At 40.4% G+C, this 13425-nt stretch overlaps 2 protein-coding genes across 2 annotated transcripts in view; one reads left to right on the top strand and one right to left on the bottom strand.

The window, feature by feature from the left end:
* The window catches only part of LOC308102861 (sodium/hydrogen exchanger 2-like), a gene marked incomplete at its 3' end in the record, with an annotated part of 35803 nt that extends 25730 nt beyond the window's left edge, over positions 1-10073 (bottom strand). Inside the window, exon 1 of the mRNA XM_080452715.1 lies at positions 9960-10073. The remainder of the gene's footprint in view (positions 1-9959) is intronic.
* Positions 10074-10337: 264 nt separating this feature from the next.
* Positions 10338-13425, top strand: part of LOC308102860 (sodium/hydrogen exchanger 2-like) — a gene marked incomplete at its 3' end in the record, with an annotated part of 46884 nt that continues 43796 nt past the window's right edge. Inside the window, exon 1 of the mRNA XM_080452714.1 lies at positions 10338-10451. The remainder of the gene's footprint in view (positions 10452-13425) is intronic.

The raw sequence follows: 13425 nt of genomic DNA, 5'->3' as shown, positions 1-13425 counted from the left end.
GCCTACTCTGTCTGCGTGAGTAGGCTGCCGCGGCGCAGTGATTCTGGACACAAACATTAGTACCATGTGACAGAGGGGTCGAAATTGAACGAAACCTGCTCTATATGGTAGAAATAGGTCAACAATACAAATGGCTAGTTTTTTGTATTTATTTATTTTTATTTGTTTGTTTCAGGAGTTGTTTTATATGTACTTATTACTGTTACTGCACTTCCAGAGTTTCTGGTGGTGCTGTGCAGCAGGACTGGTGGGAACCACATATACTGTATGCACTTTAGAAAGAGTCTGAGGTAGGAGTTAACTTATGTTTATATTCACTAGGTTTGATAGCAACCCAGAAGCTCATGTACATAATAGAGTGTATTGCATTCACCCAGCATGGTGGTTTATGACTACACCTATATACCATTTTGTGATGTGTAAATAATATTGTTTTCTGTATTGTAGAGTGCCAGTTTGCCAGACCAGACCCTGGTCAGCCCATGCTCCTATCTGTTGGGTACACAGTTGGCTCCTACCTAGGAGGTAGGAAGTTGGGCTTGCTAGTATATTGTATGTATTGTGTAATGATGATGGTGCTCAGTGATTAATTAGTGTGTTTTTATTATTGTAGGCTGACTGATGACACATGTGATTATATATTCGGAATAGTGGTGTGTATAAATAGCAATGCGTCACTGTCGGAATAGCGATGTCTTTAAAACAAATGGGAAACACCTCCATTCAGAAGAATGGAAGTCTTCTAAATAGCGATGTGGCGGAATGGCGATAGTGACGCATTGCTATTTATACACACCACTATTCCGAATATATAATCACAATGAATGTGAATTAATGTAGGCATACTTGGTAAACCATCTCATGCGCATTAATGAGACACTTGCATCTGATCTATTGTCAAATTAGCCCAACATCAAAGCACCTGTGTGTATTAATGCTTCATTAATCCTCCTTTATTAAATAAAATTAAAGTTTACACCTGCCTCAACCATAGGCATATGTCATTTTTGTGAGCAGCACTGCTTTCTTTTTGTCGTCTCCAATTAATTCTGGGCCTTTAGTTTGGAGACAATGGAGAGATTCAGTTTTAACCCAGAATGTACCCAAATCTCAAGCGCAATAGTTCAGGGTTCTCTCTAAATCCTAAGTGTATATATACATATGTTACTTTTGTGAATAATTATGATAGGCTACACATGAGCCAAGATTTCAGAGTCCATTATCGCGGTGCGGGATGGGGCGCGCTGTGCAAGTTGACACGCAACAAAAAGAAAAGAAAAAGCATTATACCGTTTCTCTCCCTCTCCTCTCTCCTGCCCTCCCGTCTCTTTCCTCCTGGTTGGAATCATCTGAGCTTAATATGTTAAATGTGTTGCTTATTTGCTGCCTCCAATGAATGAAAAATCATTGCAGAACAACACGCGCATGGGAGGGAGATCCGTTGTCATTTCATTGTAGATTTAATAAGCAGCCTATTAGCCTACTATTGACTGTACTACAATATGGCTTGGTAACATGAACATGAACTTGGATGCATCACAGCGCCACGCCTTTTTGAACTAGGAGATTACATATTTTCGAAGAAACTGTAGCATTTAAGGAACTAGGAAAAATAAATTAAGCATCTGTGCGGAACTTGGAGCTCTCCAAATTGCCACATTCAGAAGGATTTTTCTCACCTTCACAACAACTGTCTGTGATTCTAATGTCTCTGTCACCACCAGAAGTATGATGAAATTAAACTTTCACCTTAATCTGTCCACTTACTATATTAGTCCACTTCATATGCCCATAAATGAAGTCTTCAAGAGGCGTCCATGAGATGAGATTGCGCACAGCTCCACCGACAACCTGCTTGGTTTGATATTAGACCAGACTGGACAGTGCACAGTGTGTCTCAAACCAAACGAGGCTGTGCGTAAATGCTGTGCAGTGCAATAAACAAATTGATGCTATTATTATTATTATTATTATTAATATTATTATATTATAATTTAGCGCATTGGTGTGAGTGCGCTCCCACGGACGGCCTGGGTCTGTCTGTCTGTCTGTCTGTCTGTCTGTCTGTCTGTCTGTCTATCTATCTATCTATCAGTCATGAACTCATTTTCTCTCTATCAACCACCGATATCAAGCGAAAATAAAACTTCACATTTGGAAGCTTTTCTGGCAGAGAGCTGCTTGAGTGCGTGCGCTCACCACCTAGTAACGGAGTGTCTGTCTGTCTGTCTGTCTGTCTGTCTGTCTGTCTGTCTATACATCTATTTAAATATCTATCTAACTATCTATCAGCAATAAGGCCTAGCTGCCCCCCCATAAACAATATCAGTCCAGTAATGACAGCCCCGAATTTAATCTCACAACGCGGTGATCAGCAACACATTGTTGTGAGCTTGTAGCTGTAACGCTGACTGACACCTTTTGATTAATGATGCTTGCATGCATGTAGGAGGTGGGTTAATAATGAATAGGGCTAAAGTGGTTAATGTATGTTTCATAATATCATAATATATATCTGACAAGTAACTAGTAACTAAAGTTTTCAAATAATTGTAGTGGAGTAAAAGTACAATATTTGCCTCTGAGATGTAGTGGAGTAGAAGTAAAAGTATTGGAAATACTCAAGTAAAGCACAAATACCTCAAAAGCGTACTTAAGTAAATGAGTTAAATTCCAGCTGTCTTTATTGTTATTAGTGTGGTTGCCCTAACAGGGCAACCAGACTATAGTTATCTTCACGCTTTATTATTAATATAGATAAACTTTATTTCCAATCGTAACTCCTCCCACAGTTTATTTTTCCCAATTTAGTGCCATATGTCAAAATGACCGGCCTCACCGGGAATCGTGTGCTTGTATTTTGCTAAGAGATTGGTTGCATAGTTTTATTGATATTGATTTATTAGTGCATTAAATTTCCCCATCCACTTTAATGAAAAAGTGAAAAAACTCAAATTCAAGTATTTTTTTCTCAGAAACCGTAAGAGCTAAAGTTACCAGATTTGGAGGGGAGGTTCATAATTTAGTCCGAAATTATTGCAAAAATAATTAGGCCACATGGTGGTGCTATAACAGCCCCCTTTACGTTTTGGCCTATAACTCTTGAACCGTAGGTCGTAACATCAAAATGTTTCCCTAGATTCCTTGGGTCATGACGCAACTCCCCATATAGGCCACGCCCATTTGCGTCAGGATAGATTTTCCGCCATTTTGAATTTTCTTCAAAACACACTTTTTGCATCTTTTCCTACAGATTTTTTCCAAATCTCACAAAAATCAGTACACGTGATCTATGGACCCATTTCATAAACTTTTCCAAACGGCATTTTGATAGTCCTTACCGTTCGTCCGTAATTGGCTTCCAAAGTTAGTGGGAGGGGCCCGTTTTACCAAAGATGCCAAAAATCACGAACGAATCGTCCAATCGATCCCAAATTTGAATCACATGTCGAGGGTGGTTTACTCAACAAATCACCAAAAGCATTTCCACTTTGATCCATAGGGGGCGCCACAACTGCGCAAAACGTTTTTGGGGGATCACTCCTCTCAAAATGAAAAGCAGGTGATCTTAGAAGTTACATGACGATGTCATTTGCCATCCGCTACATTTGTGGGAGGGGCCTATTTATTATATAAAATATTTTTATTCTCTGACCTACGGTTCAAGAGTTATAGGCCAAAACGTAAAGTGGACTGTTATAGCGCCACCATGAGGCCAAATGGTGTGATTATTTTTAAAATAATTTCGGACTAAATTATGAACCTCCCCTTTAAATCTGGTATCTCTGGCAACTCACAACTGGCCCCTGTAAAAGTCATTACCCCCCCCCCCCCAATTGTACATATTCCTTATGCTGTTTTTCTTCCTTTTGTTGTATAAGCAAAGTGTATGGTAAAGTGTATATCAGTCTGTCTCTTAATGTCATCATGAACTGAAAAGGCCCCCTGTTAATCAAGCATTTATGCTTCTCTAGGAAATGTGAGCCTTTTTAGTTTCTTGCCTATTAATTGAAATCTACTGTAAATCTACTGCTTTTCTCTGCAATTTCTAAATAAATACTTCAATCAATCAATTCAAACCATTATGTTCAGTTCACGTAGCTCTGAGACTGATCAGAACCCCTCCCTCCGTTACACTCTGCATGGCTCTGCGCGGCCTGTGACAGTGGAACGTCTCTCTCTCTCTCTCTCTCTCTCTCTCTCTCTCTCTCTCTCTCTCTCTCTCTCTCTCTCTCTCTCTCTCTCCTCTCTCTATATTAACCTTGGCAACACACCAATGAAAGTATAGTCCCGTGTCAGCAACATCGTGATGGCCTAAAATTAATCTTAATAGCAGTTATTGTAAATAATTTGTAAGTTAGCTCATGGACCTGCACATCAGTCTAAAGACAGCAGGTCAGCATTATAGACAGTTTCTCATTCACAGACATACAGTACAAGCAGGTCCCCACGTTCAGCACCACAGACAGCTCCTCATCATCAGACAACAGGTGGGCGCGTAACCGCGCGTTAAAAGCGGTTTCACTCGTTGACATGCCAATAAAGTATTGAATTCGCCAAAGCCAATGAGGTTTAGGCAATCGTGTAATGTATTGGAAGCACATGGTAATCAATCAAGTTTACCTCTATAAAATAAAGTCCCACCAGGTGATAATTCTCTTTTACCAAACATGGCTTACATTCAAGTCGCCAACAGTCGAGGAGGGAAAGCCCTCGTGATGGAATCGTTCCGTTATCTCCGGAATAAGTCCACCCCTGAAAAAATATATTGGCGTTGTGCCCACCCTGGGTGCAACGTGACCATGCACACACGGTGGCTGGATGTGCAGGCAGATGACCCAGCCATCATCATCTTAAGGCCGCCCGGTGAACATGACCACGCGGGAGAGGCGGATTTGGTTGCCACCACGGCTATAATTGAGCGGATGCTCAACCTGGTGGCAGCCGATCCAACTATCCCCGTAAAGCGGGTATATGACCAGATCGTTGCCCAAACCGCTCTGGTCCAACACATCCCCCCCTTCGAAGCCGTGAAAGCGCGTCTGGAGAGACGGCGGGCCAGGCTCATGCCTCCCATCCCCCGCAGAGTAGAGGACGTCGCCGTGCAGGGGGAATGGGCCGTTACCTGGGGAGGGGATGACTTCCTCAGTAAAACCAACAGGCAGCATGGCTTTTTGGTTTTTGGGACGGATGAGAACGTCCAGAAACTGAGTGAATGTGACCAGGTGAGAACCCCTCTTCAATAAAACGTCGTGTCAGTCAGTGAAATGAAATGTAGCCAATAAGCCAGATCATTAATTTAAATATGCATGATTATCAATGCTTGATCAAGCTAAAGGTGCTGGGGCTGAATATTTGTAATAAGGGTTTTCCGCAATAATATGACACAGGTCTAGTTTATATCAGTATGAATAAAATGCATTTTTAATGTTTTAGATATACATGGACGCCACGTTCAAGACATGTCCGAGGCGGTGCTACCAGTTTGCAACAATACATGGCCTCTACAGGGTCGTCCCCTTCATCATGATTTTAATGAGCGGCAAGACAGAGGATATGTACCGCTCTGTCCTCCGTCATGTTAAGAGGAGGGTCGAGCGGGTCACTGAAGAACTGTAAGTGTGTGTGTGTGTGTGTGTGTGTGTGTGTGTGTGTGTGTGTGTGTGTGTGTGTGTGTGTGTGTGTGTGTGTGTGTGTGTGTGTGTGTGTGTCCAATACTTTTACTTCTACTCCATTACATCTTAAAGGCAAATATTGTACTTTTACTCCACTACAATTATTTGAAAACGTATTAGTTACTAGTAGTTACTTTTCAGATATATAGCCTAAATGATTATATTATGAAACATACATTAACCACTTTAGCCCTATTTAATTTATACCTATTTGAAAATAGCAGATCTACAAGTTTACAACACGCAACACATTGTGAACTTGTAGATCTTCTATTTTCAAATAGTTTAGAACTTTTACTTTTGTACTTTAAGTACATTTTGATGCCAATACTTTTGTACTTTTACTCAAGTAAATTTTGAATTCTGGACTTTTACTTGTAACAGAGTATTTCTAGATTGCAGTATTGGTACTTTCACGTAAATAATTGTAATACTTTTTCCACCACTGCTCGACGCTCACTGTATCATATGTCACTGGTCACTGCACCTTGCTTTTTTATATTTTAACACCTGTCTGTCTGTCTGTCTGTCTGTCTGTCTGTCTGTCCATCCCCCCCTTGATGTCCAAGATGGAGCCCTGCCCAAGTCCTGACGGACTACGAAATGGGCATGATGAATGCCTTCAGGGAGGAGCTGCCAGAGACGCGGATCACTGGATGTTTTTTCCACCTGTGCCAGAGCATGTGGCGTAAGGTGCAGGACCTTGGCCTGGCAGGTCAGTGTTGCATGCTGTGTTAAGTTAGCAGACCACAACAAAAAGTAATTGTGTGATTTCTTCACAGGATAAAGAACTAAATATTAAAATGTATAGGTGCTGTATAGGTTACATAAATAAATAAATAGATACATATTTTAATTTCATAATAATATGCTGATGTGTAGACAATTATAATTGTTATAATAATATACATTCATGGGTAGAAGCTTTTTTTATTTTATAAAATAAATTACTACATTCAGTGTTTATGAATGCTTATGAAATGAGTATAAGTAACTTTTATTTCTTCACTCAACTTTTGCAGGTCCATACAGGCGGGACAGGCACCTGAGAGCCTGGTTCAGGAAGGCGATGTCAACCGGCTACCTCCCTCTCCTTATCCTGAGGCAGAACTTCAGGGCCTTTTGTACCAACAGAGAGACCCGCCGCCAGCTCCGCCGCTACCCCGCGATAGGTGACTTCATCCAATATATGGAGGACACGTACGTGGGGGAGCGGGCACTGTTCCCACCGGCAGTCTGGTGTGTCCATGGCCGGAACTCTGACAACCGCAGCAATAACGCGGTGGAGGGTAAGAACTTAGATTTATTTATTATTATTATTATTAGTATTATTATTATCTTTGGAAATGTCTCATTCCAAATCTGTTGTATTTGCTTCAATATCTCTGAGCAACGTGGGAATTAAATGTAAATGGGCCATGTGCCATGTGTCCTGCATGTATCCTATAGTTCTTATAAATCTATGATTATTTCAGGTTTCCATCACAGATGGAATGTCCGGGTAGACAGGCGCCGTCCATCTGGGTGTTCATCCGAAAACTAAAGGATGAACAGAGGCTGGTGGAGACCGTTTGCGGCCACGTTGATCGCGGGGATCCACCACCTACCCAGCGAATGAAGTGGCGCCGGTTGGAGGAGAGGTTTGAGAGTTTATTCATACTAAGAACAAATAAATAATAAAAGGCTGTTGCATGGCATGGGATTCAAGGAGCAGGTTGAGGCTTTGGCCTAAACTCAGCTTAGGGAGCAGGGGGGTGACGATTGTTATTATATAGCTCCATTAAGAACCTCTCACTCCGCTATCATCTTGGAGCATAGCGGCGTGAGAGGTTCTTAATGGAGCTAGTTATTATAGAACGTATTGTGCACAACAAAAACGTGTTACCTATTAAAATGTATTAATGCTACTATATTGATGTATTATTACTAATATTAATGAACAAATGATTTCCTCCAACAGGCTTAAGATTCTCCGGCGCCAGTACCGCCGTGGACAGAGAACGCTGGACCAGTACTGGCATGCAGGCCAGCACTGCATCCACAACTTTGTGAATAGTCTGTCTGTCTGTCTGTCTGTCTGTCTGTCTGTCTGTCTGTCTGTCTGTCTGTCTGTCTGTCTGTCTGTCTGTCTGTCTGTCTGTCTGTCTGTCTGTCTGTCTGTCTTTCGAGTACATGTATCCTGACATATTGACCAAGCCCAAGTGCTTTGATTCTTTTTTTTGTTTGTTTCACTGTAGTGGATATTTTTCTGTTTCATAGTAGGCCTACTTTTATTTCTACGCCACTACATCTGAGGAAAATATTGTACTATTGTACATTGTGAGCATTGTGAGCTTGTAGCTCTTTTTATTTTCTTTTTCTTATTTTTTCCTCAAAATATTGTATATTAGAAGAACCTGTTGTTGTTGTTTTTTGTGTGGAACAGGAACAGTAAAGTCCTTTATTGATACCGGACATTATTGTAACAGAGTATTTCTTCATTGAAATATTGATACTTTTACTTAAGCAAAACTTTTCCCCCACTGTGCAAATCGTTCTGAAGCTGAAGGTATAGGGTTAATTTGGATATGTGGGCACCTTTTGAATGGGTTGAACCCACTAATGTTGGGAGTCCTTTTGTACTGAAGAGATGAGCGGAATATTGTGTATGTAGCGCCCCAAAGATGCGCACAGACCCTGTAGGTTTAGCTGCTTCTACGATGACGTAGAGCGTGGCTGGCACACGGCAGGAAAAGTGCCTTTTTATTCAAGATCCTCTTCTGCACGCCTCTTGCTCTTGTTCCTTGGTGGACAGCGAATCCCCGCATATTGTTACCATTATCATATTGTGAGATATCCAATCCAAATGTATCTATTAGGAAGACGCATTTTCTTTGAGGAATTGCATTGTGCTACCAATGGCACATTCTCATGCACGTTAATCGTTTATTTCTTGCTGCGCTGTTATAATAACTGCAGTATTTACGCACAGCCTCGTTTGGTTTGATATTAGTCCAGACTGGACAGCTGTGCGATCTTATGGACGCTCAAGTGTCTTCTTTGAATAGACTATCATATAAACGCAAATGACACAAGGAATTAACCGTCTCCCTTCTGCAGATTGTAGGACAATTATAATCACAGACATTTGTTGAGAATTAGAGAGAGGGAGCCTTTGGATTTTGTGCCGCGCTGCGCCCTGCAGCCCCAGCAAAAAAAGAAAAGAAAAAGGAGGTCTCCAGTTCAAATACTATCATTTTTGGGGGGTCAGGGCCTGAAAAGGTTGAAAACCACTGGTTAACCGTGGTGAAGTGTTGGATATTGTCTCCATAGACTACAGGCTGCGCTCACAGAGATCCCGACCGTTACGCAAGAGAAGGAAAGGACAACATAATAATAATAATAATAATAATAATAATAATAGTCATAAGGGTAATACTAATAATAATATATATTAATAATAATAATAATAATAATAATAATTGTCATAAGGGTAATAATAATAATATATATTAATAATAAAATAGCATGACATAATAATAACAATAATAATGATAATGATGATAAGGGTAATAATAATAACAATACTAATAATAATAATAATTGTCATAAGGGTAATAATAATAATAATAATAATAATAATAATAATAATAATAGTAACATGGGCAATAATAATAATAATAATAATAACAATAATAATAATAATATATTAATAATAAAATAGCATGATGGGGGGGGTCCGTGTTTCTAAGTGGGGGTGTTTCTAAGTGGGGGTGTTTCTAAGTGGGGACCTGTCCCCGCTACTCAAGTGCCTCACTGTTGATTAAGCCTTTTAGAAGAGTCCTCATTTACTGTATCTTAACGTCAATGACCGTTCATGTCCCTTCCCCACTTTTTAGTGTGCAGTGTTTTAACAGAGTGTTCAATTTCATTAGAGTGTGCGCATTATAAGTTGCAGTGTTCTACAGTTTTATCAGTGTGCAGTGTATTCTAAAATGTTCTTATTGTTCCCCGGTCAATAATGGCTGATACTTTGATAGGCTCTTCTGCTGCTATTTAAATAAAGTTGTCATATGATTGTACACACGAAAGCCTCTTTCCGTCTTGTCCAACTTGTGTGGGGATATATATTTGGTGACAACAGTAACAGAGTAAATGCATAGTTTGTTCAGGGTCTCTCCCCTTAAAGAGAGTGGCGTAGTCACTTTGAGTTATCCAAAAGTATCATCGGTGTCCATCTGGTCACATCATGTCATTGACATCAGATTGTGAACATATAAACGCATATAAAGTGACATTACTTACATGTTGCGGGTCGTGTGTGTATCCTTGGTGTATCCTCGAAACAGCCCATCCAGCAGTCGCTAACTTTGTCCAGTAACGTTAAAGTAGCATGTATGGGGATGTGAATGACTTGCGAGGGACGGACGTTAGTGGTGAGAGGTGCTGAGCAGTGGTGGCTGGTAGTCACAACCCAAACCTCTACCAAAGTGGTCTTGTCCTTTAAGCAACAAAAAAAAAACGCGCGCACTTCGCGCGCGTACATGCCCGCGACGCAGTGGGCGGGGGGGGGGGGGGGGGCGAGTGGTGGTCAAGTTCAGCCCCCATGGTCGTGCACAAAAGTCAGCGCCCCTGTTACCAGCCACCACTGCTCAGCACCTCTCACCACTAACGTCCGTCCCTCGCAAGTCATTCACATCCCCATACATGCTACTTTAACGTTACTGGACAAAGTTAGCGACTGCTGGATGGGCTGTTTCGAGGATACACCAAGGATACACACACGACCCGCAACATGTAAGTAATGTCACTTTATATGCGTTTATATGTTCACAATCTGATGTCAATGACATGATGTGACCAGATGGACACCGATGATACTTTTGGATAACTCAAAGTGACTACGCCACTCTCTTTAAGGGGAGAGACCCTGAACAAACTATGCATTTACTCTGTTACTGTTGTCACCAAATATATATCCCCACACAAGTTGGACAAGACGGAAAGAGGCTTTCGTGTGTACAATCATATGACAACTTTATTTAAATAGCAGCAGAAGAGCCTATCAAAGTATCAGCCATTATTGACCGGGGAACAATAAGAACATTTTAGAATACACTGCACACTGATAAAACTGTAGAACACTGCAACTTATAATGCGCACACTCTAATGAAATTGAACACTCTGTTAAAACACTGCACACTAAAAAGTGGGGAAGGGACATGAACGGTCATTGACGTTAAGATACAGTAAATGAGGACTCTTCTAAAAGGCTTAATCAACAGTGAGGCACTTGAGTAGCGGGGACAGGTCCCCACTTAGAAACACCCCCACTTAGAAACACCCCCACTTAGAAACACGGACCCCCCCCATCATGCTATTTTATTATTAATATATTATTATTATTATTGTTATTATTATTATTATTATTATTGCCCATGTTACTATTATTATTATTATTATTATTATTATTATTATTATTATTACCCTTATGACAATTATTATTATTATTAGTATTGTTATTATTATTACCCTTATCATCATTATCATTATTATTGTTATTATTATGTCATGCTATTTTATTATTAATATATATTATTATTATTACCCTTATGACAATTATTATTATTATTATTATTATTATTAATATATATTATTATTAGTATTACCCTTATGACTATTATTATTATTATTATTATTATTATTATTATGTTGTCCTTTCCTTCTCTTGCGTAACGGTCGGGATCTCTGTGAGCGCAGCCTGTAGTCTATGGAGACAATATCCAACACTTCACCACGGTTAACCAGTGGTTTTCAACCTTTTCAGGCCCTGACCCCCCAAAAATGATAGTATTTGAACTGGAGACCTCCTTTTTCTTTTCTTTTTTTGCTGGGGCTGCAGGGCGCAGCGCGGCACAAAATCCAAAGGCTCCCTCTCTCTAATTCTCAACAAATGTCTGTGATTATAATTGTCCTACAATCTGCAGAAGGGAGACGGTTAATTCCTTGTGTCATTTGCGTTTATATGATAGTCTATTCAAAGAAGACACTTGAGCGTCCATAAGATCGCACAGCTGTCCAGTCTGGACTAATATCAAACCAAACGAGGCTGTGCGTAAATACTGCAGTTATTATAACAGCGCAGCAAGAAATAAACGATTAACGTGCATGAGAATGTGCCATTGGTAGCACAATGCAATTCCTCAAAGAAAATGCGTCTTCCTAATAGATACATTTGGATTGGATATCTCACAATATGATAATGGTAACAATATGCGGGGATTCGCTGTCCACCAAGGAACAAGAGCAAGAGGCGTGCAGAAGAGGATCTTGAATAAAAAGGCACTTTTCCTGCCGTGTGCCAGCCACGCTCTACGTCATCGTAGAAGCAGCTAAACCTACAGGGTCTGTGCGCATCTTTGGGGCGCTACATACACAATATTCCGCTCATCTCTTCAGTACAAAAGGACTCCCAACATTAGTGGGTTCAACCCATTCAAAAGGTGCCCACATATCCAAATTAACCCTATACCTTCAGCTTCAGAACGATTTGCACAGTGGGGGAAAAGTTTTGCTTAAGTAAAAGTATCAATATTTCAATGAAGAAATACTCTGTTACAATAATGTCCGGTATCAATAAAGGACTTTACTGTTCCTGTTCCACACAAAAAACAACAACAACAGGTTCTTCTAATATACAATATTTTGAGGAAAAAATAAGAAAAAGAAAATAAAAAGAGCTACAAGCTCACAATGCTCACAATGTACAATAGTACAATATTTTCCTCAGATGTAGTGGCGTAGAAATAAAAGTAGGCCTACTATGAAACAGAAAAATATCCACTACAGTGAAACAAACAAAAAAAAGAATCAAAGCACTTGGGCTTGGTCAATATGTCAGGATACATGTACTCGAAAGACAGACAGACAGACAGACAGACAGACAGACAGACAGACAGACAGACAGACAGACAGACAGACAGACAGACAGACAGACAGACAGACTATTCACAAAGTTGTGGATGCAGTGCTGGCCTGCATGCCAGTACTGGTCCAGCGTTCTCTGTCCACGGCGGTACTGGCGCCGGAGAATCTTAAGCCTGTTGGAGGAAATCATTTGTTCATTAATATTAGTAATAATACATCAATATAGTAGCATTAATACATTTTAATAGGTAACACGTTTTTGTTGTGCACAATACGTTCTATAATAACTAGCTCCATTAAGAACCTCTCACGCCGCTATGCTCCAAGATGATAGCGGAGTGAGAGGTTCTTAATGGAGCTATATAATAACAATCGTCACCCCCCTGCTCCCTAAGCTGAGTTTAGGCCAAAGCCTCAACCTGCTCCTTGAATCCCATGCCATGCAACAGCCTTTTATTATTTATTTGTTCTTAGTATGAATAAACTCTCAAACCTCTCCTCCAACCGGCGCCACTTCATTCGCTGGGTAGGTGGTGGATCCCCGCGATCAACGTGGCCGCAAACGGTCTCCACCAGCCTCTGTTCATCCTTTAGTTTTCGGATGAACACCCAGATGGACGGCGCCTGTCTACCCGGACATTCCATCTGTGATGGAAACCTGAAATAATCATAGATTTATAAGAACTATAGGATACATGCAGGACACATGGCACATGGCCCATTTACATTTAATTCCCACGTTGCTCAGAGATATTGAAGCAAATACAACAGATTTGGAATGAGACATTTCCAAAGATAATAATAATACTAATAATAATAATAATAAATAAATCTAAGTTCTTA

This window comes from Gymnoscopelus braueri, assembly GCF_963280865.1.
Source record: "Gymnoscopelus braueri genome assembly, chromosome: 16".
Lineage (NCBI taxonomy): Eukaryota > Metazoa > Chordata > Actinopteri > Myctophiformes > Myctophidae > Gymnoscopelus > Gymnoscopelus braueri.
This window is presented reverse-complemented; position numbering and strand designations above follow the sequence as displayed.